Genomic DNA, 25,377 nt, shown 5'->3' on the forward strand with positions numbered 1-25,377 from the left:
GGCCCGGAAAATGGAGGCCAGTGCCATCATTCAGGGGACAGTTAAACAGTCAGTGGCACAGCCTTCTGGTTCTAAGACCCCAGACTCTTCTTCTCTGAGTGCAGCAGTTTCAGGTAGCAAAAGGTGGAGTAACACCACTAGGAAGCCGAAGAAGAACAAGTTTTGGAACAAGATCAAGTCCAGTCTGGGATTAGGGAGTGGGTCAAGCTCTGGTGCGGATAATGCAGTATGTGCAAAGTGTGGTAAGCCATACAAGGGAGTTTGCCGGGCTGGGACAACAGCCTGCTTCAGATGCGGGCAAGAGGGACATATGGCTCGAGAGTGTCCTAGGACAGTACCTATGGCTCAGTCCCAGCAGACAGCTTCAGGTAGTGTAGCGCAGCCAGCAGCTCCAGCCACGACTCAGGCCAGTGGCAGAGGTAGAGGGAGAGGGTCAGCCTCTTCTTCAGCGGGTTTCAGAGGCGAAGGTCCATCAGCTCCAGCACGGATCTTCACGATGACTCAGCAGGAGGCAGATGCATCTAACACCGTGGTGGCAGGTAACTTAGTCATTGGTTGTTCAGATGTGTATGCCTTGATGGACTCTGGTGCATCTCATGCTTTTATTGCTCCGAGAGCCATAGAGAAGTTGGGTCTGATGATCTCTGGGTTAGAGTATCCTCTCTGGGTCAGTGGACCCAAGTGTAATCCATCAGTGGCAGAGTCAGTTTGCCAGTGCAGTCCAGTTTTCGTTGAGGGGAGATGCCTTTCCGCCGACCTTGTGGTTCTAGACTTGACAGATTTTGACGTCATTCTAGGGATGGACTGGTTATCTACCCATGGTGCTACCTTGGACTGCAGGGACAATTAGTCAGGTTCAGAGGTCAGGATGGGTCAGAGGTTGTCTTCAGGGGAGACAGGAGGGGTACACCTAGAGGTCTGATATCAGCTCTTCAGGCTCGTAGGTTGCTTAGGAAGGGATGTCAGGGGTATTTGGCTCATGTGAGAGAGCTTAGCAGTCAGGTTAGAGAACCCGCCTCGGTGCCAGTGGTTAGAGAGTTTCTAGACGTCTTCCCAGACGAGCTGCCAGGTTTACCACCTGCTAGGGAGATAGAGTTCGAGATAGAATTGATGCCTGGAACCAGACCGATCTCTATCCCTCCCTACAGGATGGCTCCAGCTGAGTTGAAAGAATTGAAAGAGCAGTTGCAAGAGCTGGTAGACAAGGGCTTCATCCGACCGAGTACCTCACCTTGGGGTGCTCCAGTTTTGTTTGTGAGGAAGAAGGATGGATCCCTTAGACTTTGTATCGACTACAGGCAGTTGAACAAGGTCACTACCAAGAATAAGTACCCATTGCCAAGGATCGATGATCTATTCAACCAGCTAGCAGGAGCGGGTTGTTTCTCCAAAATAGATCTGAGATCTGGGTACCATCAGCTGAGGATAAGAGAGGAAGATGTGCCAAAGACAGCTTTCAGGACCAGATATGGGCATTTTGAGTTCCTTGTTATGCTGTTCGGGTTAACCAATGCCCCTGCAGCATTTATGGATCTCATGAACAGAGTGTTTAGCCAGTACCTGGATCACTTTGTTATTGTCTTCATAGATGATATCTTAGTGTATTCCAGGAATGCAGAGGAGCATGCCCATCATCTGAGGTTGGTTCTGCAGACCTTGAGGGAACATGGCTTGTATGTCAAGTTCTCCAAGTGTGAGTTCTGGCTGAGGAGCATTTCATTCTTAGGGCATGTGGTGTCAGAAAATGGAATAGAGGTGGACCCCAAGAAGGTAGAAGCTGTGGCTAACTGGCCTAGACCCACTTCAGTGACAGAAATCAGGAGTTTCTTTGGTTTGGCGGGTTACTACAGGAGGTTCGTTCAGGACTTCTTTAAGATCGCGGCTCCTCTGACCAAATTGACCAGGAAGAATCAGAAGTTTGTGTGGACCGACCAGTGCGAAGAGAGTTTTGAAGAGCTTAAGAAGAGGTTAACGTCAGCACCAGTGTTAGCTTTGCCAGCTAGCAGTGAGGATTTCACAGTTTTCTGTGATGCATCCCGAGTGGGATTGGGTTGTGTGTTAATGCAGAATGAAAGGGTGATTGCTTATGCTTCTAGACAGCTGAAGAAGCATGAGTTGAATTACCCTACACATGACCTGGAGATGGCAGCAGTAATCTTTGCACTCAAGATGTGGAGGCACTACCTCTATGGGGTTAAATGTGAGATCTTCACAGATCATAAGAGCCTGCAGTACATCCTGAGTCAAAGAGATTTGAACTTGAGACAGAGAAGATGGGTAGAGCTGCTGAGTGATTATGATTGCAAGATTCAGTACCATCCGGGTAAGGCGAATGTTGTGGCAGACGCCTTAAGCCGGAAATCACTCGGCAGTTTGTCCCATATATCGGTAGAGAGGAGACCGGTGGTGAAGGAGTTTTACAAGCTCATTGATGAAGGTCTACAGTTGGAGTTGTCTGGTACAGGTGCTTTAGTAGCCCAGATGAGAGTGGCACCCGTGTTTCTAGAGCAGGTGGCTCAGAAACAGCATGAGGACCCAGAGTTAGTGAAGATTGCCAGGACTGTTCAGTCAGGTAAGGATAGTGAGTTCAGATTCGACAACAAGGGGATCCTCCGCTATGGGAGCCGATTGTGTGTACCAGACGACATAGGGCTAAAAGGAGACATTATGAGAGAGGCTCATAATGCAAGATACAACGTTCACCCCAGAGCCACCAAGATGTATCAAGATCTGAAGAAAGTTTATTGGTGGCCAGCTATGAAGAGAGAAGTGGCACAGTTTGTGTCAGCCTGTGAAATATGTCAGAGGGTGAAGCTGGAACATCAGAAGCCGGCTGGAATGCTTAACCCACTACCTATTCCAGAGTGGAAATGGGAGAATATAGCTATGGACTTCATAGTGGGGTTACTGGCAACGTCCAACAGATTGGACTCCATATGGGTGATTGTGGACAGACTCATCAAATCTGCTCACTTCATCCCTGTCAGGAGTGGCTATTCTGTGGACAAGTTGGCGCAGGTGTATGTTGATGAGGTTGTCAGGTTGCATAGGGTTCCTGTTTCAATAGTGTCTGATAGAGGGCCCCAGTTCACCTCCAGGTTTTGGTGGAGTCTGCAGAATGCTATGGGTACCAGGTTGGACTTCAGTACTGCCTTCCACCCCCAGACTGACGGACAGTCAGAAAGGACCATCCAGACTATCGAAGATATGCTCAGAATGTGTGTACTGGACTTTGGCGGTTCTTGGAGGCAGCATCTACCTTTGGTGGAGTTTGCCTACAATAACAGCTATCATGCTAGCATAGGGATGGCTCCTTACGAAGTTTTGTATGGAAGGAAGTGCAGGTCAACTGTCTGTTGGGAAGAAGTTGGAGAAAAGGCCTTGGCAGGGCCTGAGCTAGTAGAGATCACCAGCAGGGTGGTACCCATAATCAGAGAAAGGATCAAGACTGCTGTAAGCAGATAGAAGAGTTATACAGACATTCGCAGAAGGCAAGTAGAGTTTCAGGAGGGGGATCTGGTATTGCTCAAGGTGTCTCCTATAAAAGGGGTGATTCGGTTCGGGAAGAAAGGTAAGCTGGCTCCACGGTACATCGGACCCTTTGAAGTCTTGCAAAAGATTGGGAATGTATCGTACAAGCTGGACTTGCCTGCTTCAATGGAGAGAATCCATCCGGTTTTCCATGTTTCTATGTTGAGGAGATTCGTGTCAGATCCGGGCAAGGTTCTTAGTGAGCCTGATGTGGAGATCCAAGAAGATCTCACCTATGTTGAACAGCCAGTACGGATCATAGACACCCAGATCAGAAAGCTAAGGAACAAGGAAATCCCGATGGTGAAAGTCCTTTGGAATCACCACAATATTGAGGAGTGTACCTGGGAGACACGGGAGTCCATGCTCCAGCAATATCCCCATCTTTTCTAAAGTAAGTTTTATGTGCTTTGTATGTATGTTATGTGTATGCCATGCCATGTGCTAGTTGAGGAACATTCGGGGACGAATGTTCTTAAGGGGGGGAGAATGTAATATCCGGCTAGACTCCAGTATCGGAATTCCTACCGTCCGGTGGAATCTCGGGTGTCGGAGACCTCTAGAAGGGTAAAATCATGTTTTTATGAAATATTTTAATGTATTTTATGTTTTTAAGCTAGAAGGAAAATGAGTTTTTGCATGAAAATAACCTTGGAGGAAGACCCAGGTTCAGCCGCCGAACCTCAAGTTCGGCCGCGGAACATGCATGCACTTCGGGAGTGCTTTAGGCCCCCGAAAGCATAAGTGAGGGAAGTCCAGGTTCGGCCGCCGAACATGGCATGCATGCGGAGGCACGTTCGGCCCTCGAATGTGGCCTGGCCAGCCACTATAAAAGGGTCCCTTAGCCAAAACGGGTGAGCTTTTCTCCCCATTTTCGGCCAAGGTGAGCTCTCTGCCGTCCCTCACCGATCTTGAGTTTCTTCCTTCAAATCTTTCACGATTTTCACAAGTTTTCACTTTGTTTAGAAGATTTTTGAGCATAAAGCAAGTTTTGGAGCTTTGAGGTTCAAGAAACTCAATCTCTCCCATCTCCGAGCTAGGGTCGTTCTCCTCTCGATCTTCAAGAGGTAAGGGCCGATCTTGATCTCACTATATGTTTTAAACAAGTTTTAAGTTGATTCATGGGGTAGAAATGTATGTTTATGTTAGTTGAGCATTGTTAGGTTTTATGTGTTTTATGGACAATGTATGTTGGTTTTGCATGATTGATGTGTTGTAGATAGGGTTTAGGATAGTTTGAAGCCCCTAGGAGCTGATGTATGTATCTATGCATGTTTTGGATGAGTTGTATGCTTGATTGAAGGTTTTGGGAGGCAAATGTGCATGAGGAGCCGAGTTTCTGCCCTTTTGGCATAAACCAGGTTCGGCAGCCGAAGGACTTTCGGCCGCCGAACCTGCCTGGGAGGCCAGCCTTTCGGCTACCGAAGCCTGCCCCCGAAAGAGGACTTTCGTCTCTGGAGGGCAGTTTCGGCCGCCGAAAGTGCCGCCGAAGATGCATGAGTTTCGTCTCTATCTAGGAGTTTCGGCCGCTGAAGGTGCCGCCGAACCTGCCTGACTTTCAGCTCTAGAGGGACTTTCGGCCGCCGAACCTGCAGCCGAAAGTGCCCTGTTCAGCCTTCCTTTGCATGTTTTGCATGTTTGTTTTGAGGTGTTTTAGGGGGTTTTTGGGGGATGTTTTTAGAGTCATGTTCTAGTATGTTGGTCCCTCATTTGAGTCCACCTGTATAGGTTCGGACCCGTGGAACCGAGGACCCCAGCAGTGAGTCAGCTGCTTCAGTCATTGTCAGAGCTAGCTGAGGTGAGTAGAATAAACCTTTATGTTTTAAGCAAATAAATTATAAGTTGAGCATGTTCATGCATCATGAATGCCATGTGATATCCTAGGCTGTTTGCATTAGAATTCACGAATATGCTGCATTGCATAATTCTATGATGGATGTGGATGGATGTTGGATGATCCTTAGTCCTCGATATGATGCGATGTGATATGATATGGTATGGTATGGAAGTCCGGTTGACCCATTCTACGTCCTAGCACTATGTAAGAGAAAGACCGGTTGACCCATTCTACGTCCCGGCACATTGGAATGTTATGATATGTTATGTTAAGAGAAAGACCGGTTGACCCATTCTATGTCCCGACACTTTGGAATGTAGAGGACTATAGGTGACAACACCATCCTTGATGTGATTTACCTGTGATGTGATGCATTCCATGATAGCATGTATTTTAAATGTTTTAGTATTCTGCTCGCTGGGCTCTAGTAGCTCACCCCTTTCCCTAATCCCCCAGGGTTGCAGGTATGGGCTAGACAGAGAAGTCAAGATGAATGAAGTCATGTGTATGTAATAGTTAGATGTGGACATGATAAATTTGTAAAATGATGTAAAAGTTATGAATAGTTATGTCATGTAAATATTGATTCTGAGATTGAGGTTTAGAAATTGTGCTTGACCGAGTTTGTATAGTAATCCCTTTTGTAGACATGATCTATGTTTTATAATGTTTATGTTCCACCAAGCTTGTGTATGATGAGATGTCCCATTGGAGCATTTGTTGAGAGCTCCAGTGTGGGGTTTATGTTTATGTTTATGTATATGCTTATGTGCATGCACAGGTTGAGCTTGGTAAAAGAAAAGAAAAGTTCAAATTTTTAGGTATGTTGTTGATCATGTATGGGATTAAACAGGTTTACAGGTTGTATGTAAGGTTTGCTACGGGTCCCGACGGCCTTAAGCCAACCTGGATCGTAGCGCCAGTAGCGGTCCGATCTACCACCTGTACCCCTCACACATGCCCTATCCTCCCAATTACAAACCATATCCACCTTACCCCATGTTTTCACCTCTACCCTTTTATTACCAGAATCCAGCAAACTTAAATCCAGGGAATGCTGCACCACCTCTTCCCCCAGTAGAACCAGAAATTTCTGAAACCCAACCACCCAAACCTAACCCATCAGCAGGAAGCAAGGTGAAAATGACGGACTATCTGAAGTTGGATGCTCCTAAGTATAAATTAGGTGATGATCCATTTGAGTATCTCAAAATAGTGAAAATGATAGCTGATGAGTTAGGGGCCAGTGACAATAGAGCCATTCAGATGGCGGGGTTCACTTTAAAATGCAAGAAGGCAAAGGAATGGTTCAAAAACTATGTGGACCCAAATCTGGATAGCCTACCTTAGGAACAGTTTGCAAATGAGTTTGCAGGGTGGGCTTTTCCAGACAGTTCAAGGGAGTTGAAGGAGATAGAATTTGAGCAATTGAGACAGACTGAAGATATGAGCGTGGATGAGTATGCAGACAAGTTTCTGGAGTTGCTTTAGTTTGTGAGTCAGGCTTATGACACTGACCAAAAGAAGGCTAGGAGGTATACCATGAGACTCCACTCTAGGTACTCGTCCTTGATTTTAGCAGCAGAGAGAGAAAGCTTCCACACTATTGTGGATGCAGCCAGGAAATGGATGCTAGTGCCATCATTCAGGGAACAGTTAAGCAACAGGTGGCACAGTCCTTGGGTTCCAAAATCCCAAGTACAGGGAAATTTGATCTCTCCTCTTTGAGTGCAGCTGCCACAGGAAGTAAAAAGTGGAATAGATCCACTAAGAAGATGAAGAAGAACAAGTTCTGGAGCAGATTGAAGTCTGGTCTGGGAATGGGTGGTGGTTTAAGCTTTGGTTCGGACAGCTCTGGATGTGTGAGGTGCGGTAAGCCGCACAAAGGGCTTTGTCGATTTGGACTACAGCTTGTTTCAGATGCGGACAGGAGGGCACATGGCACGTGAGTGTCCCAATGCAGTCATGATGGCACAGTCCCAATAGATAGCTTCTGGCAGCGTAGCTCAGCCAGCAGCTTTAACCACATCTCAGGGCAGAAGGCAAGGTCGAGGGAGAGGGACAACCTCTTCTTCAGCAGGTTCCCAAGGGGAAGGTCCTTCAGCTCTAGCATGGATCTTCACCATGACACAGCAGGAGGCCAACACATCGAACACGGTGGTGTCAGGTAAACTCACTATTGGGTGTTTTGATGTGTATGCTCTTATGGACCCTGGTGCCTCTCATTCTTTTGTTTCTCCGAGAGCGTAGACAGTTTGGGTTTGATAGCTTCTAGGCTAGAGTGTCCTCTTTGGGTCAGTGGGCCCAAATGTGATCCATCTGTGGCAGAGTCAGTCTGCCGGTTCAGTCCAGTCTTTGTTGAGGATAAGTGCCTTTCGGCTAACCTTGTGGTTCTAGATTTGACTGATTTTGACGTCATTCTAGGGATTGATTGGCTCTCTACTCATGGTGCTACCTTGGACTGCAGAGACAAGGTAGTTAGATTCAGAGAACATGATGGATCATAGGTCATCTTCAGAGGAGACAAAGTAGGTATGCCTAGAGGTTTGATATCTGCCCTGTAGGCTCATAGGTTGCTTAGGAGGGGTTGTCAGGGGTTTCTTGCTCATGTCAAAGAGTTAAATGGTCAGGTTAGGGAACCAGCTTTAGTGCCATTAGTCAAAGAGTTTCTCGATGTTTTCCCAGATGAGCTACTAGGTTTACCACCTGCTAGGGAGATAGAGTTTGAAATCGAAGTAATGCCAGGAACCAGACCCATCTCTATTCCTCCCTACAAGATGGCACCTGCAGAGTTAAAGGAGTTGAAAGAACAGTTGCAAGAATTGGTAGATAAGGGTTTCATCCGACCTAGTACCTCACCCTGGGGTGCTCCAGTTTTGTTCGTGAAAAAGAAGGATGGATCCCTAAGTCTTTGTGTTGACTACAGGCAGTTGAACAAAGTCACTACTAGGAACAAGTATCCGTTACGCAGGATCGATGATGTAACGACCCGAAATCGGACCGCTACCGGCGCTAGGATCCAGATCGACTTAAGGTCGTCAGGACCCGTAGCAAGCCTATCATACAACCTGTCATACCTGATAAATCCCATACATGATCATACATTTACATAAAAACTTTAAACTTTTTCATTCACCAAGCTCGACCTGTGCATGCACTGAAACTGAATACATAAAAACCCCACACAAGAGCCCTCATCAAATGCTCTAGTGGGACATTATATCATACATTAAGCTTGGTTTAACATTTCTTAACATTAAAACATTTTATAACGATCATGTACAAAAGGGGATTGACATAAGATTAGGGCCAAGCACAATACTAAATCTCATAACATTTTTACACAATACTGTACATTACATTATCTTTCATGTCCACAACTAACTATTACATGCATGACACCTTTACTCTTGCCGACTTCCTGGCCTATCTCGAACCTGCAAACCTGGGGGTTAAGGGAAAGGGGTGAGCTACTAGAGCCCAGTGAGCAGAATAGTAAAATAGTATATTAAAACATATGCTTTCATGGAATGCAACACATCACAAACATTTCACATCAAGGATGGACTTGTCACCAATAGCCCTCTACACATTCCAATGGTGCCAGGGGCGTAGAATGGGCCTCACTGGTCTTTCTCTTAACATAACATAACATAACATTCCAATGTGCCAGGGGTGTAGAATGGGCCTCACTGGTCTTGCTCTTACATCGTGCCAGGGGCGTAGAATGGGCCTCACTGGACTTCCATACCGTATCATCATCATCGTATCATATCGAGGACTAATGGGTCATCCAACATCCATCCACATCAACATCATAGTATCCAATGCAACATATTCGTGAATTCTAATGCAAACAACCTAGTATATGTCATGGCATTCGTGATACATGAACATGCTTGAAATTTATTTGCTTTGAAACATAAAGATCCATTCTACTCACCTCAGGCTGACTCTGAAAAGACTCTGAAGCAGCTATCTCACTGCTGGGGTCCTCGGTTCCTCGGGTTTGAACCTATACAGGTGGACTCAAATGAGAGACCAAACATACACTAACATGACTCTAAACATCTCCCCAAAAACCCCCTAAAACACCATAAAACATTCATAGAAAGCATGCAAAGGAAAGCTGAACAGGGCACTTTCGGCGGCAGGTTCGGCGGCCGAAAGTCCCTCTAGAGCCGAAACTCAGTCACCTTCAGCGGCAGGTTCGGCGGTCGAAAGTCCCTCTAGAGCCGAAACTCAGTCACCTTCGGCGGCAGGTTCGGCGGCCGAAAATCCCCTCCAGTGCCGAAAGTCCAAACTTTCGGGGCAGGGTTCGGCAGCCAAAATTGCCTCCTCAGGTAGGTTCGACGGCCGAACATGGTTTCGGCTGCCGAACCTGAGTTCTTCCAGAATGGCAGAACTCGAGCCTCTCTCACACATTCAGCCAACTAAACCTTCCAACTGAAACCAACTCATGCAAAAACATGCACATACACATTCTCAAGTATTTAGGGGCTTAAAACTAACCTATACCCCAACAACATTACAATTTAACAAACACAAAACATACATTTCATCATTAACTCACATAAACCCTAACATTTTACAACTAGCCTAATCATGCATTAAAACTCTCTAAAACCCCTCAAAACTTTCACAAAGCATCAAAGAAGGGTAGGATCCCCACTTACCTCTTGAAAAACGAGAGGAGAGGTGATCCAAACTCAGAGATGGAAGAAATCAAGCTCCAGGGTGTCCAAGCTTCCAAACTTCGATCTTTGTTCAAAAATCTTCAAAACCAAGTTAAAACTCATCAAAAACATGAACGATTTGAAGGAAAACATCAAAACTAACCATGGAAGGGTTTGGACTCACCTTTGCCCGAAAATGGACAAGAAAGCTTGCCCATTTTCGGACATGGGGCCTTTTATAGGTGGCTAGCCAGACCACCTTCGGGGGCCAAAGGTGCTCCCTAAACTGCACCATGTTCGGCGGCCGAACATGAGGTTCGGCGGCCGAACCTGGCTTTCCTTCTTTGGTGCTTTTCTTTCAAAAACTCAATTTCTTTATTACTTAAAACCTTAAAACACATGAAAACATTTTAGAAAAATATATTTTACCCTTCTAGAGGTTTTCGACATCCGAGATTCCACCGGAAAGTAGGAATTCCGATGCCGGGGTCTAGCCGGGTATTACAGATGATCTGTTTGACCAGCTAGCAGGAGCTGGTTGTTTTTTCAAGATAGATTTGAGATCAAGGTACCATCAATTGAGAGTCAGAGAAGAAGACATACCCAAGAAAACTTTCAGGTCCAGATATGGGCATTATGAGTTCCTAGTGATGCCGTTCGGGTTAACTAATGCCCCTGTAGCATTCATGGATCTCATGAACAAAGTTTTTAGCCAGTTTCTGGATCACTTTGTTATTGTTTTCATTGATGATATCTTGGTGTATTCCAGAAACATAGAGGAGCATGCCCATCATCTGAGGATTATGTTGCAGGCCTTGAGGGAACATGACTTGTATGCCAAGTTCTCTAAATGTGAGTTCTGGTTGAGGAATATCTCTTTCTTAGGGCATTTAGTGTCAGAAAAGGGAATCGAGGTGGACTCTAAGAAAGTAAAAGCTGTAGCTAACTGGTCTAGACCCACTACAGTGATAGATATTAAGAGCTTTTTGGGTTTAGCGGGTTACTACAGGAGGTTTGTCCAGGACTTCTCTAAAATTGTTGCTCCTATGACCAGGTTGACCAAAAAGAATCAGAGGTTTGTCTGGTTAGATCAATGTGAAGAAAGTTTTGAAGAGCTAAAGAGAAGACTGACGTTAGCACTGGTGTTAGCTCTGCCTACGAGTAATGAGAATTTCACAGTGTTTTGTGATACATCCTGTAACGACCCAAAGATCGGACCGCTACCGGCGCTAGGATCCAGATCGGCTTAAGGCCGCCGGGACCCGTAGCAAGCCTGACCTATAACCTGCAAACCTGTATAATCCCATACATGATCAACAACAAACATAAAAATTAAAACTTTTCTTTCCATATACATCAACCAAACTCAACCTGTGCATATACATTATAACATAATCATAACATTGATCCCTCAGTGGGATCTCATCAGTGCCCCCAATGGGTGACATAACATATGCTGAGTTGGTTTACATAAACATCATAAAAATCTCTAAGATCATGTAACGAAAGGGATAACAACTATCCATGGTCAAGCACACCTCTAACATCCATATACATCATCTCATTACATAACTACACTGATTAAGACATTACATTACAATTTGATCATGTCCATTGCTAGCTATTACATAAACATGACTTCTTTACTCTATCCGGACTCCTGCTCTATACTGTACCTGCAAGCCTGGGGGTAAAGGGAGAGGGGTGAGCTAAAAGCCCAGTGAGTAGAACTATAAAACATATTAACACTATGCTCTATGAAATGCATCATAACACAGACAATTCACATAAGGGTTGGGTGAACTTGTCACCAATTAGTCCAAGCTAACTCTGTGCCAGGCCGTAGCATGGGGTCCTGGTCTTCCTGTCATAACATACATTACTTACCATTGCCCCAGGGCCTCCTCTGGGCTCCTGGTCTTCGAGTCCCATAACCGTGCCAGGCCGTAGAATGGGGTCCTGGTCTTTCCTTACTCTGTGCCAGGCCGTAGAATGGGGTCCTGGTCTTCCTGTCATGGACTAATTGGGTCATCCAATATTCACCCACATCAACAACAATCGATGCAATGCGGCATATTCGTGAAAACTAATGCAATCATCCTATTGCATAATCATGATGCATGAAACATGATAAAACATTTAATTTCTCAATTTAAAAGATTAAGTTTGGTTCCACTCACCTCTGGCTGACTTAGACAACACCGAAGCAGCTGAACTCACTGCTGGGGTCCTCGGTTCCTCTGGTCCGAACCTACACAGGTGGACTCAAATGAGGGACCAAACATACTAGAACATATCTCTAAACTACTCCCCAAAAACCCCCTAAAACATCATGGAACAACCATAGAAAAACATGCAAAGGAGGCCTGGACAGGGCACTTTCGGCGGCAGGTTCGGCGGCCGAAAGTCCCTCCAGAGCCGAAAGTCAGGCAGGTTCGGCGGCACCTTCGGCGGCCGAAACTCCCAGACAAAGACGAAACTCATGCATGTTCGGCGGCACTTTCGGCGGCCGAAACTGCCAGACAGAGATGAAAGTCTCCTTTCGGGGGCAAGCTTCGGCAGCCGAAAGGCTGCCTCCCCAGCCATGTTCGGCGGCCGAAAGTTCCTTCGGCTGCCGAACCTGGTTTCTGCCAAAGGGCAGAAACTTGGCTCCCTTTGCACATTTCGCCTCCAAACTTATCAAACATGCATCAAACCTATTCTACAACACACAAACACAAGCATACATGTTCCTAGGGGCCTCAAACCATCATAAACCCCATCTACAACACATCAAACATCCACATTGCTTAAGAACATACATTTATACCCATAAACATAACCATAACCTAAACATGCATTCTACCCCCATGAACTTCATAAAACTTACTTAAAACATAATATAAGCTAGAGATCGACTCTTACCTCTTGAAGATCGAGAGTAGAGGCGACCAAACTTGGGGTTGGGAGAGATTTGAGTTCTTGAACCTCAAAGCTCCAAAACTTTGCTCAAAAGCTCAAATCTTCAAAACAAAGTTAAAACAAGTGAAAAACTTGAAAGATCTAGAGGGAAAACATCAAAGATCGGTGAGGGGCGGCGGAGAGCTCACCTTGGCAGAAAATGGGGAAAAAAGCTCGCCCGTTTTCGGCTAAGGGACCCTTTTATAGTGGCTGGCCAGGCCACGTTCGGGGCCCGAATGTGCCTCCGCATGCATGCCATGTTCGGCGGCCGAACTTGAGGTTCCGCCGCCGAACCTGGACTTCCCTCACTTATGCCTTCGGGGGCCTAAGGCACACCCGCAACGTATGCATGTTCGGCGGCCGAACTTGAGGTTCGGCGGCCGAACCTGAGTTTTCCTCCAATGCTATTTTCATGCAAAAACTCATTTTCTTTCATGCTTAAAACATAAAACACATTAAAACATTTTATAAAAACATGGTTTTACCCTACTAGAGGCTTCCGACATCCGAGATTCCACCGGACGGTAGGAATTCCGATACCGGAGTCTAGCCGGGTATTACATTCTCCCCCCCTTAAGAACATTCGTCCCCGAATGTTCCTCAACTAGCACATGCATAGAATCATCACAACATACACATAAAACACATAGGGACTAACCTTAAAAGAGATGAGGATATTGCCGGAGCATAGACTCCCGTGTCTCCCAAGTGCACTCTTCCAGATTGTGGTGGTTCCAAAGGACCTTCACCATCGGGATTTCCTTGTTCCTTAGCTTTCTGATCTGGGTGTCTAGGATCCGTACCGGCTGCTCAACATAGGTGAGATCCTCTCGGATCTCCACATCAGGCTCACTAAGAACCTTGCCCGGATCTGACACAAATTTCCTCAACATAGAAACATGGAAAACCGGATGGATTCTCTCCATTGAAGCAGGTAAATCCAGCTTGTACGACACATTCCCAATCTTTTGCAAGACTTCAAAGGGTCCAATGTACCGCGGAGCCAGCTTACCTTTCTTCCCAAACCGAACCACTCCTTTCATTGGAGACACGTTGAGCAATACCAGATCCCCCTCCTGGAACTCTACTTGCCTTCTACGGATGTCTGCATAACTCTTCTGTCTGCTTGCAGCCGTCTTGATTCTTTCTCTGATTAAGGGTACCACCCTGCTGGTGATCTCTACTAACTCAGGCCCTGCCAAGGCCTTTTCTCCAACTTCTTCCCAGCAAACAGGTGACCTGCACTTCCTTCCATATAAAGCTTCATATGGAGCCATCCCGATGCTAGCATGATGGCTGTTATTGTAGGCAAACTCCACCAAAGGTAGATGCTGCCTCCAAGAACCGCCAAAGTCCAGCACACACATTCTCAGCATATCTTCTATGGTCTGGATGGTCCTCTCTGACTGTCCATCTGTCTGTGGATGGAAGGCAGTGCTGAAATCCAATCTAGTACCCATGGCATCCTGCAGACTCCGCCAAAACCTGGAGGTGAACTGGGGTCCTCTATCTGACACAATAGAAACAGGAACCCCATGCAGTCTGACTATTTCATCAACATACACCTGCGCCAACTTGTCCACAGAATAGCCACTCCTGACAGGGATGAAGTGAGCAGATTTGGTGAGTCTGTTCACAATCACCCATATGGAGTCCAATCTGTTGGACATCGCCGGTAACCCCACTACGAAGTCCATAGCTATATTCTCCCATTTCCACTCTGGAATAGGTAGCGGGTTAAGCATTCCAGCCGGCTTCTGATGTTCCAGCTTCACCCTCTGACACACTTCGCAGGCTGACACAAACTGTGCCACTTCTCTCTTCATAGCTGGCCACCAATAAACCCTTTTTAGATCCTGATACATCTTGGTGGCCCCGGGGTGAATGCTGTATCTTGCATTATGAGCCTCTCTCATAATGTCTCCTTTTAGCCCTATGTCATCTGGTACACACAATTGACTCCCATAGCGGAGGATCCCCTTATTGTCGAATCTGAACTCACTGTCCTTGCCTGACTGAACAGTCCTGGCAATCTTCACTAACTCTGGGTCCTCATGCTGTTTCTGAGCCACCTGCTCCAGAAACACGAGTGTCACTTTCATCTGAGCAACCAAGGCACCTGTACCAGACAACTCCAACTGTAGACCTTCATCAATGAGCTTGTAAAACTCCGTCACCACTGGTCTCCTCTCTGCCGTGATATGGGATAGACTGCCTAGTGACTTCCGGCTTAGGGCGTCTGCCACGACATTCGCCTTACCCGGATGATACTGAATCTTGCAATCATAGTCACTCAGCAGCTCCACCCATCTCCTCTGTCTCAAGTTCAAATCTCTTTGACTCAGGATGTACTGCATGCTCTTATGATCTGTAAAGATCTCACATTTTACCCCATAGAGGTAGTGCCTCCACATCTTGAGTGCAAAGATTACTGCCGCCATCTCAAGGTCATGTGTGGGGTAATTCAACTCATGCTTCTTTAGCTGCCTCGAAGCATAAGCAATCACCCTCTCATTTTGCATCAGTACACAACCCAGTCCCACACGGGACGCATCACAAAAGACTGTAAAGTCCTCATCACTAGATGGCAGTGCTAAAACTGGTGCTGAAGTCAACCTCTTCTTAAGCTCTTCAAAACTCTCTTCGCACTGGTCAGTCCACAGAAACTTCTGATTCTTCCTGGTTAGCCTGGTCAGAGGAGCTGCTATTTTCGAGAAGTCCTGAACGAACCTCCTGTAGTAACCTGCCAAACCCAAGAAACTCCTGATCTCCGTCACTGAAGTGGGTCTAGGCCAGTTAGCCACAGTTTCTGTCTTCTTGGGGTCCACCTCTATCCCATTCTCTGACACTACATGCCCCAAGAACGAAATGCTCCTCAGCCAGAACTCACACTTGGAGAACTTGGCATACAAGCCGTGTTCCCTCAAGGTCTGCAGAACCAACCTCAGATGATGGGCATGCTCCTCTGCATTCCTGGAATACACTAAGATATCATCTATGAAGACAATAACAGAGTGATCCAGGTACTGGCTAAATACTCTGTTCATGAGATCCATTATTGCTGCAGGGGCGTTGGTTAACCCGAACGGCATCACAAGGAACTCAAAATGCCCATATCTGGTCCTGAAAGCTGTCTTTGGCACGTCCTCTTCCCTGATCCTCAACTGATGATACCCGGACCTCAGATCTATTTTGGAGAAACAACCCGCTCCTGCTAGCTGGTCGAATAGATCGTCGATCCTTGGCAATGGGTACTTGTTCTTGGTAGTGACTTTGTTCAACTGCCTGTAGTCGATACAAAGCCTAAGGGATCCATCCTTCTTTCTCACAAACAAAACTGGAGCACCCCAGGGTGAGGTACTCGGTCGGATGAAGCCCTTGTCTACCAGCTCCTGTAATTGCTCCTTTAACTCCTTCACTTCTGCTGGCACCATCCTGTAGGGAGGGATAGAGATCGGTCGGCTTCCAGGCATCAGTTCTATCTCGAACTCTATCTCCCTAGCAGGTGGTAAATCTGGCAGCTCGTCTGGGAACACATCTAAGAACTCTCTAACCACTGGCACCGAGGCGGGCTCTCTAACCTTACGTTAAGCTCTCTCACATGAGCCAAATACCCCTGACATCCCCTCTTGAGCAACCTACGAGCCTGAAGAGCTGATATTAGACCTCTAGGTGTACCCTCCTGTCTCCTCTGAAGACGACCTCGGAATGGGGTCCTGGTCTTTCCTTACTCTGTGCCAGGCCGTAGAATGGGGTCCTGGTCTTCCTGTTATGGACTAATTGGGTCATCCAATATTCACCCACATCAACAACAATCGATGCAATGCGGCATATTCGTGAAAACTAATGCAATCATCCTATTGCATAATCATGATGCATGAAACATGATAAAACATTTAATTTCTCAATTTAAAAGATTAAGTTTGGTTCCACTCACCTCTGGCTGACTCTGACAACACCGAAGCAGCTGAACTCACTACTGGGGTCCTCGGTTCCTCGGGTCCGAACCTACACAGGTGGACTCAAATGAGGGACCAAACATACTAGAACATATCTCTAAACTACTCCCTAAAAACCCCCTAAAACATCATGGAACAACCATGGAAAAACATGCAAAGGAGGCCTGGACAGGGCACTTTCGGCGGCAGGTTCGGCGGCCGAAAGTCCCTCCAGAGTCGAAAGTCAGGCAGGTTCGGCGGCACCTTCGGCGGCCGAAACTCCCAGACAGAGACGAAACTCATGCATGTTCGGCGGCACTTTCGGCGGCCGAAACTGCCAGACAGAGACGAAAGTCTCCTTTCGGGGGCAAGCTTCGGCAGCCGAAAGGCTGCCTCCCCAGCCATGTTTGGCGGTCGAAAGTTCCTTCGGCTGCCGAACCTGGTTTCTGCCAAAGGGCAGAAACTTGGTTCCCTTTGCACATTTCGCCTCCAAACTTATCAAACATGCATCAAACCTATTCTACAACACACAAACACAAGCATACATGTTCCTAGGGGCCTCAAACCATCATAAACCCCATCTACAACACATCAAACATCCACATTGCTTAAGAACATACATTTATACCCATAAACATAACCATAACCTAAACATGCATTCTACCCCCATGAACTTCATAAAACTTACTTAAAACATAATATAACCTAGAGATCGACTCTTACCTCTTGAAGATCGAGAGTAGAGGCGACTAAACTTGGGGTTGGGAGAGATTTGAGTTCTTGAACCTCAAAACTCCAAAACTTTGCTCAAAAGCTCAAATCTTCAAAACAAAGTTAAAACAAGTGAAAAACTTGAAAGATCTAGAGGGAAAACATCAAAGATCGGTGAGGGGCGGCGGAGAGCTCACCTTGGCCGAAAATGGGGAAAAAAGCTCACCCGTTTTCGGCTAAGGGACCCTTTTATAGTGGCTGGCCAGGCCACGTTCGGGGGCCGAATGTGCCTCCGCATGCATGCCATGTTCGGCGGCCAAACTTGAGGTTCGGCGGCCGAACCTGGACTTCCCTCACTTATGCCTTCGGGGGCCTAAGGCACACCCGCAACGTATGCATGTTCGGCGGCCGAACTTGAGGTTTGTCTGGTTAGATCAATGTGAAGAAAGTTTTGAAGAGCTAAAGAGAAGACTGACGTTAGCACTGGTGTTAGCTCTGCCTACGAGTAATGAGAATTTCACAGTGTTTTGTGATACATCCCGAGTGGGATTAGGTTGTGTGTTGATGCAAAACGAGAGGGTAATTGCTTATGCTTCTAGACAGCTGAAGAAGCACGAGTTGAATTATCCTACACACGATCTAGAGATGGCAGCTGTGATCTTTGCACTCAAGATGTGGAGGCATTACCTGTATGGGGTAAAATATGAGATCTTTACAGATCATAAGAGTTTGCAATACATCTTGAGTCAGAAAGAGTTGAACCTGAGGCAGAGAAGATGGGTAGAACTGCGTAGTGATTATGATTGCAAGATCCAGTATCATCGGGGTAAGGCAAATGTAGTAGCAGATGCTCTCAGCCGGAAATCACTTGGCAGTTTATCCCATATCTCAGTAGAGAGAAGACCGGTGGTGAGGAAATTTTACAAGCTCATTAATGAGGGTTTGCAGCTAGAGTTGTCTGGTACAGGTGCACTAGTGGCTCAGATGAGAGTGACACCTGTGTTTCTGGAACAAGTGGCATAGAAACAGCACGAGGACCCCGAGTTGGTGAAAATAGCAAGAACTGTTTAGACAGGCAAAAATGGTGAGTTTAGATTCAACAACAAAGGGATCTTCCGTTACGAAAACAGATTGTGTGTACCAGACGACGTAAGTTTGAAGGGAGACATTATGAGAGAAGCTCATAATGTCAAGTACAGTGTTCACCCTAGGGCCACCAAAATGTATAAGGATCTGAAGAGAGTATATTGGTGGCCAGCTATGAAGAGGGAAATGGCGCAGTTTGTGTCCGCTTGTGAAACATGTCAGAAGGTGAAGCTGGAACATCAAAAGTCAGCTGGGATGCTCAACCCACTACCAATTCCAGAGTGAAAATGGGAAAACGTGGCGATGGATTTCGTGGTGGGTTTACTAGCAACGTCCAACAGATTAGACTCTATATGGGTAATAGTGGACAGATTGACCAAATCTGCTCACTTTATTCCTATCAGGAGTGGTTACTCTGTGGACAAATTGGCGCAAGTATATGTGGAAGAGATTGTTAGGCTGCATGGGGCTCCGGTTTCGATAGTGTCAGATAGGGGACCCCAGTTTACCTCCAGGTTTTGGCGGAGTCTGCAAAATGCTACGGGCACGAGGTTGGACTTTAGCACTGCCTTCCATCCACAGACTGACGGACAATCATAGAGGACCATCTAAACGATAGAAGATATGTTAAGGATGTGTGTGCTAGACTTTGGCGGTTCTTAGAGGCAACATCTACTATTGGTGGAGTTTGCCTACAATAACAGTTATCATGCTAGCATTGGGATGGCTCCTTATGAATCTCTATATGGGAGGAAGTGCAGGTCACCTGTCTGTTGGGAAGAAGTAGGAGAAAAGGGGCCTTAGCAGGTCAGAGCTAGTAGAGATCACTAGCAGGGTAGTGCCTATCATTAGAGAAAGGATCAGAACTGTAACGACCCAAAATCGGACTGCTACCAGCGCTAGGATCCAGATCGACTTAAGGTCGCCGGGACCCGTAGCAAGTCTAACATACAACCTGTCATACCTGATAATCCCATACATGATCAAACATTTACATAAAAACTTTAAACTTTTTCATTCACCAAGCTTAACCTGTGCATGCATCATAATTGTAACATAAACCCCACACAAGAGCCCTCATCAAATGCTCTAGTGGGACATCATATCATACATCAAGCTTGGTCTAACATTTCTTAACATTAAAACATTTATCATACTGATCATGTACAAAAGGGGATTAACATCACATTAGGGCCAAGCACAACACTAAACCTCATAACATGCTTATATAATACTTTACATTATATTACAATACATTACATTAATTTTCATGTCCACAACTAACTATTACATACTTAAACTTCTACTCTTGCTGACTTCCTTATTTAGCCTGTACCTGCAAACCTGGGAGTAAGGGAATGGGGTGAGCTACTAGAGCCCAGTGAGCAGAATAGTAAAACATTATATTAAAACTCATGCTTTCATGAAATGCATCACATCACAAACAATTCACATCAATGATGGACTTGTCACTAATAGCCTTCTACACATTCCAATGGTGCTAGAGGCGTAGAATGGGCCTCACTGGTCTTTCTCTTAACATAACATAACATAGCATCCTAATGTGTCAGGGGCGTAGAATGGGCCTCACTGGTCTTTCTCTTAACATCGTGCCAGGGGCGTAGAATGGGCCTCACTGGTCTTACATACCGTATCATCGTCATCGTATTATATCAAGGGCTAATGGGTCATCCAACATCCATCCACATCAACAACATAGAATACAATGCAACATATTCGTGATTTGTAATGCAAACAACCTAATATATATATATCATGGCATTCATGATGCGTGAACATGCTCAAAATCCGTTTGCTTTGAAACATAAAGATCCATTCTACTCACCTCAGGCTAGCTCTAAACAGACTCTGGAGCAGCTATCTCACTGCTGGGGTCCTCGGTTCCTCGGGTCCGAACCTACACAGGTGGACTCAAATGAGGGACCAAACATACATCAACATGACTCTAAACATCTCCCCAAAAACCCCCTAAAACACCATAAAACAATCATAGAAAACATGCAAAGGAAGGCTGAACAGGGCACTTTCAGCGGCAGGTTCGGCGGCTGAAAGTCCCTTCAGAGCCGAAACTTAGCCACTTTCGGCGGCACCTTTGGCGGCCGAAACTCCCCTCCAGAGTCGAAAGTCCAACTTTCAGGGGCAGGGTTCGGCAGCCAAAACATACCACCATTGGTAGGTTCGGCGGCCGAACATGGCTTCAGCTGCCGAACTTGAGTTCTTCCAGAATGGTAGAACTCAGCCTCACATGCACATTTTGCCTTCCAAACTCAAACCAAACCATGCACAACACTCCCAAACATGCATAAACACATACACAAACATATAGGGGAGTGAGCAGATTTGGTCAGTCTATCCACAATCACCCATATGGAGTCTAATCTGTTGGATGTTGCCGGTAACCCCACAACGAAGTCCATAGCGATATTCTCCCATTTCCACTCTGGAATCGGCAGTGGGTTAAGCATTCAAGCCGACTTCTGATGTTTCAGCTTCACCCTTTGACATACCTCACAGGCGGACATGAACTGTGTCACCTCCCTTTTCATAGCTGGCCACCAATAAACTCTCTTCAGATCTTGGTACATTTTGGTGGCTCCAGGGTGAATGCTGTATCTAGCATTATGAGCTTCCCTCATAATGTCTCCCTTCAGACTTACGTCATCTGGTACACATAACCTATTTCCATAGCGGAGGATCCCTTTGTCATCAAATTTGAACTCTTCATTCTTACCTACTTGCACTGATCTTGCTATCTTCATCAACTCTGGGTTCTCATGCTATTTCTGAGCCACCTGCTCCAGAAACACGGGTGTCACTTTCATCTGAGCTATTAGAGCCCCTGTACCATACAACTCCAACTGCAGTCCCTCATTAATGAGCTTGTAGAACTCTCTCACCACCGATCTTCTCTCTGCTGTGATATGGGATAAACTGCCAAGTGATTTCCGGCTTAGGGCATCCGTCACAACATTTGCCTTACCCGGATGGTACTGGATTTTGTAATCATAATCACTAAGCAGTTCTACCCATCTTCTCTGCCTCAGATTCAACTCTCTCTGACTCAAGATGTACTGCAGGTTTTTATGATCTGTGAAGATCTCACATTTAACCCCATACAGGTAATGCCTCCACATCTTAAGTGCAAAGATCACTGCTGCCATCTCTAGGTCATGTGTAGGATAATTCAATTCATGCTTCTTCAACTGCCTAGATGCATAAGCAATTACCCTATCCTTCTGCATTAACACACAACCTAGTCCCACACGGGATGCATCACAGAAAACTGTGAAGTCTTCATTACTGGTAGGCAGAGCTAACACCGGTGCTGACGTCAACCTCTTCTTTAGCTCCTCGAAACTCTCTTCACATTGATCAGACTATACAAACTTATGATTCTTCTTGGTTAATCTGGTCATAGGAGCGGCAATTCTGAAGAAGTCCTATACAAACCTCCTGTAGTAACCTGCCAAACCCAAAAAGCTTTTGATCTCTGTTACTGTAGTGGGTCTAGGCTAGTTAGCCACGGCTTCTACCTTCTTGGGGTCCACTTCAATTCCCTGTTCTGACACAACATGCCCCAAGAACGAAATGCTCCTCAACCAGAATTCACATTTGGAGAACTTGGCATACAAGCCATGCTCTCTCAGGGTCTGCAAAACTGTCCTCAGATGATGGGCATGTTCCTCTGCGTTTCTGGAATACACTAAGATATCATCTATGAAGACAATAATAAAGTGGTCCAAATACTGACTGAAAACCCTATTCATGAGGTCCATGAATGCTGCAGGGGCATTGGTTAGCCCGAACGGCATCATAAGGAACTCATAGTGCCCATATCTGGTCCTAAACGCTGTCTTCGGCACTACTCTTCTTTTTCTTACACTCATCCAAAAAGAGTTTGCAATTTCTCTTCCAATGCCCTGGTTTCTTGCAATGCAAAGCAGATTCCTTCCTTAGCAACTATTTCCTTAGGAACTTTTGACTTGGATTGCCATTTAGGCTTGCCTCGTCCCTTAGGCCCATTACCACCTTTAGACTTGGGCTTCCCCTTATTTTTCATGGGCTTACCCTTATTGACATTCAAAATTTGGGTAGGCTTTTTCTTAACATTCACCTCAGCTGTTTTTAGCATCCCATGCAGCTCAGGAATGGATTTCTCCATATTGTTCATGTTATAGTTCATGACAAATTGAGAATAACTGCCAGGTAAAGAATGTAGGATCAAATCCGTGGAGAGTTCTAAACTCAGAGGGTAGCCAAGCCTAGCAAGGTGAGCACTAACTGATTCACCTTCAGCCATTTTGCAATCATGCAATCACTACAACATTATCCATATCTTGTCACAAAATAAATTGTAGCTAAAAATAGAATTTTGGTGGCTAGATGCTTTTGCCACAACATATTTTTCCCGTGACATGCCGTAGCTAGAAGTGGCGTAACTAAAGTTTAGTTACAGAATTTACCTGTGTTGTGGCTAAAATAAATATTTATAGTCACACTTTTTATTTAAATGAAGCAAAAATATTGCCATTAAAAATAAATATTGTGGCTAGTTATTAGCCACGAGAATGGAATATTTGTAAGCACATTTAAATATTTACTATTAGCCATAAACTTAATTGTATGACAAAAAATATTTACTATTAGCCACATTTAAATAATTATAAGGCAAGAATAAAATTTATAGCCACAAAAATAAGAAAGTGACAAGTTCTAGTATAATTATTACACTTAATTTTATTTTATAACTATTGAATAAAGCCACGAAATTATTAAATTAGAAGCTATTCTAAATATAGTACATACGGCTACTATTAATTATTTGTAGCTAAAATGTAATATTTATTTAATTTATTATTATTTAATGGGATTATATTATAATTTACTATTACATATGTTATTTATCTATTAATAATTTTGGTAAAATTTATAATAGAATATAAAATTTATATAAAAAATTTAGCTAAAATTTAAATTTATAAAATAATTATATATTAATATTAAGACTCAATCAGAATGACAATTATAAAATAACAATAAATTTAATCCAAAATAACTAATATCCAAAATAAACTAATTTAAGTCATAAAGCAATCACACTAAAAATACTTGAAATTATAATACTATACTAATACTAATATTAATATCTAAATTTTCTAAAAGTAGTATTATAAGGCTGCTGGCTGCTTCAAAATCCAAAACTTCAAATATACTGCAAATCATCCTCCAATTTCATCATCTTGGGAATCCTCCATAGGCTGTATAAAATTTTATTTGAAAATATTAATAACAAAATTATATAAAATAGATAAGGTTCATACTAGTTATATAGCTTACAAAAAATTTTATATTAGAAAAAAAATGAGACTTAGTTTTTAATTACTTACTGATGCAATATTATTGTTTTTCTCCAAAAGCATCTTGAATTTCTACTCTCATATTCTATTCATCTCTACAAGTTTCTCATCCATTTGCTTCTTAACATCATTTACTTGTTCACTTGCTTCTTTTTGAATTTGTTGGACATGCTCGTTTGCTTCTTGTAACGACCCAAAAACCGGACCGCTACCGGCGCTAGGATCCAGATCGACATAAGGTCACCGGGACCCGTAGCAAGCCAAACATACATCCTGAATCCCTGTCAAATCCCATACATGATCACACATATACATAAACATGAGAACTTTTTCTTTTCTTTTACCAAGCTCAACCTGTGCATGCACATAAACATAAACATAAACCACACACTGGAGTCTCATCACATGCTCCAATGGGGTATCTCATCAAACATCAAGCTTGGTTGAACATAAACATCATAAAACATAGATCATGTACATACATGGGATTATCCAAACATACTATGATCAAGCACAATTCTAATCCTCAATATCAATATTACATAACATGACTGATCATAACTTTACATCATTTTACAAATCACATGACTTTACTCTTCTTGATTCCCTGATCTAGCCCGTACCTGCAAACCTGGGGGATATAGGGAAAGGGGTGAGCTACTAGAGTCCAGTGAGCAGAATACTAAGACATTTAAAATATATGCCATCATGTAATGCATCATATCACAGACATATCACATCAAGGGTGAACCTGTCACCAAATAGTCCCAACATCATATCCGTGCCAGGCTATAGAATGGGGTCCTGGTCTTCCTGTCATATCATAACATTACTTACCATTGCCCCAGGGCCTCATCTAGGCACCTAGTCTTCACGTTCCATACCGTGCCAGGCCGTAGAATAGGGTCCTGGTCTTTCATACCGTGCCAGGCCGTAGAATGGGGTCCTGGTCTTTCCTTAGGGACTAATTGGATCATACAACATTCACCCACATCCACAATAAAGAATGCAGTGCAACATATTCATGGATTCTAATGCAACAACCTATTATATCACATGGCATTCGTGATGCATGATTCATGCTAAAACTTGCATTAACTTAAAACATAAGGTTTATTCTACTCACCTCAGGCTAACTCTGACAATGAATTGAAGCAGCTGACTCACTGCTGGGGTCCTCGGTTCCTTGGGTCTGAACCTACACAGGTGGACTCAAATAAGGGACCAAACATACTAGAACAAGACTCTAAAAATATCCCCCAAAAACCCCCTAAAACACC

General features: G+C 44.7%; 1 long non-coding RNA gene across 1 annotated transcript; it reads right to left on the reverse strand.

Moving 5' to 3' along the window:
• Positions 1 to 23,897: 23,897 nt before the first annotated feature.
• On the reverse strand, positions 23,898 to 24,258 carry LOC122722491. The gene is made up of 2 exons (XR_006349409.1): positions 24,128 to 24,258; positions 23,898 to 23,998 (listed from the first exon to the last, which is right to left on the reverse strand). It is a non-coding gene; the product is annotated as an uncharacterized LOC122722491 (long non-coding RNA).
• Between the last annotated feature and the right edge of the window lie 1,119 nt (positions 24,259 to 25,377).

The sequence above is a fragment of the Manihot esculenta genome, chromosome 18, assembly GCF_001659605.2.
Source record: "Manihot esculenta cultivar AM560-2 chromosome 18, M.esculenta_v8, whole genome shotgun sequence".
NCBI lineage: Eukaryota > Viridiplantae > Streptophyta > Magnoliopsida > Malpighiales > Euphorbiaceae > Manihot > Manihot esculenta.